General features: G+C 46.7%; 1 protein-coding gene across 2 annotated transcripts in view; it reads left to right on the top strand.

Moving 5' to 3' along the window:
- Nucleotides 1–2,370: 2,370 nt before the first annotated feature.
- Nucleotides 2,371–2,662, top strand: part of slc28a1 (solute carrier family 28 member 1) — a 107,759-nt gene continuing 107,467 nt past the window's right edge. For both annotated transcript variants that reach the window (XM_059640168.1, XM_059640169.1), the window contains exon 1: nucleotides 2,371–2,485. The gene's annotated coding sequence lies outside the window, so the exon portion shown is untranslated. The remainder of the gene's footprint in view (nucleotides 2,486–2,662) is intronic.

Genomic DNA, 2,662 nt, shown 5'->3' with positions numbered 1-2,662 from the left:
GTGACTGAGCAAATTTGGGGGAACTATTACAGTTAGCAATATTAGAATCACCACTGGGGACCTCTTCATTGTCACGAAATGGCTTTGAAGAAAATCTTCCCGACACACCAGGCCCAGAAGCCATGGAGAGATTGACCAAGATTGCCTGGTGATCTCTTTATGTGGTAACTGGTCCTCCACATGTTGATTTGATTTTGATTATGTTATTGTCATGTGTGCTCAAGTACAAAAATACAGGAGTATGGTGAAAATTGTACAATGTTGCCACATAAAGAGCCATCTTAGGTACAGGTACCTAGGTCAGAACCTTAAGAACAAGACAGGAAAATAGAACAAATTAAAAGTTAAGCTTTACAGACTTCCTTAGCTTTAAATAGAAAATAAGGAAATAAAGCTGAACGTTCAAACATTGCAGTCTTTCTTGAGTGTTTCGCAAAAGTGGGACCACAGTTCGTTGAGTCACCTCCAGACTGATGTCAATGCTGAACTCATGCAGGGCCAACAGACCGAAATGCTGGGCTACTGAGAGACTACCACGCCAAGCTGGAAGACAACCATGCTGAGCCACCATGCTGGCCCAAAAGACCACCACGCTGAGACAGTGGACCACCGTGCTGGACCAAAAGGCCAGCATGCTGGGCTCAAAGACCACCATGCCAGACCAAGAGGTTGCTGTGCCAAGCCAGCAGGTTGCCTCACCAGGTCTTCGCTGAGTCTGAGACTGGGAGAAGAAAGAAGAGAGAAGAAGGGAAAGAAAACGCATGGAAAAGAAAATGAGAGATGTGGGGAATACATTAGCAGGGCATGGATATGTCCCTCCAATGGCTCCTATCAGGCCCTTCATCATACCACCAAGGTTCCTGGCACAGGCAGGCAAGCCAATCCCAGAAGGACAAACCAATAAAACTTGCAAATGAGACATACTGATCCCATTGGCCTTATACAACTCAAAAAGGAGCATGATTGGATTCATTTCCAAGTATGGCTAATGTTGTTAATGGATTTCCCCTCTGGGATGGTGGTATATATACATGGGGAACTGGCCTGAAACCTTTGGCTGCCGTTTATTACCAGCCCTCCCACCTCTCATCCCATCTCTACAGAGTGGGGATACTTCAGCCCAAATGCTTTCCTGAAGTTTTATCTGACTTGCCCGGGCCTAATTTTACACAATGCCATCGAATGGGCCTGAGGTCTTAGCTGTCACAAGCAAAGGGGCCCAACTCTTGAACAAAAACAGAAGTTGTTGGAAAAGAGATAATGGGAACTGCAGATGCTGGAGATTCCAAGATAATAAAATGTGAGGCTGGATGAACACAGCAGGCCAAGCAGCATCTCAGGAGCACAAAAGCTGACGGTTCGGGCCTAGACCCTTCATCAGAGAGGGGGATGGGGGGAGGGAACTGGAATAAATAGGGAGAGAGGGGGAGGCGGACCGAAGATGGAGAGTAAAGAAGATAGGTGGAGAGAGTGTAGGTGGGGAGGTAGGGAGGGGATAGGTCAGTCCAGGGAAGACGGACAGGTCAAGGAGGTGGGATGAGGTTAGTAGGTAGCGGGGGGTGCGGCTTGGGGTGGGAGGAAGGGATGGGTGAGAGGAAGAACCGGTTAGGGAGGCAGAGACAGGTTGGACTGGTTTTGGGATGCAGTGGGTGGGGGGGAAGAGCTGGGCTGGTTGTGTGGTGCAGTGGGGGGAGGGGACGAACTGGGCTGGTTGAGGGATGCAGTAGGGGAAGGGGAGATTTTGAAACTGGTGAAGTCCACATTGATACCATATGGCTGCAGGGTTCCCAGGCGGAATATGAGTTGTTGGAAAAGCTCAGCATGTCTGGCATCATCTGTGAAGAAAAAATCAGAGTTTAACATTTTGGGTCCAAAGACCCTTCCTCAGGCCTGCCGAACTCTTGTTTCAGGTTGGACATCTGTTGCATCTTTACCTGGAATCTCCAGTGGGAGGCGTCAGTCTGGTTGCATCAAATCCTCACCCCCACTATACTGAATCCAGAAGTCTTTGGTCACATTGAATTTAATCTTCGGTCTGTAACTGCCCCAGATGTCAATTCAACCACTCCCTACCTCTACAACGTCCCCCTGCCAGTGCCCCCCAACCACCACCACCAAACCACTGCAAGCGCCAGAAGAAGGGTAACAAAAATGGAGAGAGTCTATGTCAACAATTGTGACATTAAGAAACCATCTTGGAGATAATGCGTGTCTGACATTGACGTCGAAGGCGTGCCCATTACGAGCTAGTCTTTCGCCAATAATCCAGGAAACTACAGGGAACATAACAAGTTAATTATCCATAAAATACTTTGAACCTCTTGTTGATTTGTAACGCACTTTGATTCTGTTTATAAGCGTGTGCAACGATTGAACACTGTTCGTTCAACATAAGCGAATCTTCATCACTGAAGTCCAGGTTCTTGTCGCTGTTCTGTTTCTGGAACCCAAACACTTGCAAACTGAGAGACATTTGCATCCTTTGGTAAGTGCTTCTGCTTGAACTAAGAAAACTCAGTTTAATAATTAAATAGTAAATGACGCCTGCTGCAGTAGTTTCTAGTTTTGTGCTCTTCCGAAGAGCAATTCCTGAAAATAAAATACAAAGATTAATCTCAAACAGATTATCCTGTTGTTCTTACATTGTGGGATCATTGAATCA

This window comes from Stegostoma tigrinum, chromosome 36 (assembly GCF_030684315.1).
Source record: "Stegostoma tigrinum isolate sSteTig4 chromosome 36, sSteTig4.hap1, whole genome shotgun sequence".
Taxonomy (NCBI): Eukaryota; Metazoa; Chordata; class Chondrichthyes; order Orectolobiformes; family Stegostomatidae; genus Stegostoma; species Stegostoma tigrinum.
The sequence above is the reverse complement of the archived record's forward strand: the minus strand, read 5'-3'. Positions and strand labels throughout refer to the sequence as shown.